The sequence below is a fragment of the Homarus americanus genome, unplaced genomic scaffold (genome assembly GCF_018991925.1).
Source record: "Homarus americanus isolate GMGI-L3 unplaced genomic scaffold, GMGI_Hamer_2.0 scaffold50564, whole genome shotgun sequence".
Lineage (NCBI taxonomy): Eukaryota > Metazoa > Arthropoda > Malacostraca > Decapoda > Nephropidae > Homarus > Homarus americanus.
The window spans coordinates 1,284,791-1,285,429 of NW_024715014.1; positions in this window are offsets into that span (position 1 = coordinate 1,284,791).

The following is a 639-nucleotide window of genomic DNA, read 5'->3' on the forward strand; positions in this document are numbered from 1 at the left end:
CGGAAGTTACGTATTGGGCGTTACAGGCCGAAGACCGCCGTTGGTATCATTCATTCCTATAAGTGTGGCTGACGAGAGGTGAGTCAATAACCCCTTTACGTCTCTTTGAGTTGCTTTTCACCCATCATGAAACTAGAAGGAGGATTAGCAGGACTCTAATTCTGTTTATATCCCCACCGACTCGTTGTTCAATGCATTCTCATGATAAGTCTTGCCAAAGATTAACCAATTTAATATTTCCTTGAGTGCTAGGGTTAGGTTAACGCCAGGTTGGTTAACTCGCATGAAATAACCAGGAGGATGCTGTAATGTTTAACCACAATTTTTTAATAGTCATCGATGATCAAGATATACCTCTAGCTCGCCTCTTTGACGCTATTGGGTATGACGGACTTATTGACGTGTCGCTCTAGGATCTTGACATCTCGAGAAGGTTTCTTAATACGGAGATAGAGGTGTCGGTCAAATGAATTTATTGCCTTTTTTCATATTCCTTGTTTCATGAGACGCCATAGCGTATGCTCTCTCACCTACAGTCAGATGAAGACAATTTACCAGGGAGCTAGTTGAGATCCAGAATAGCGGCTTTTCCTCCGCTGTGTGGCGGGGATTAAAGTACAGAAATGGGTCACCTAATTG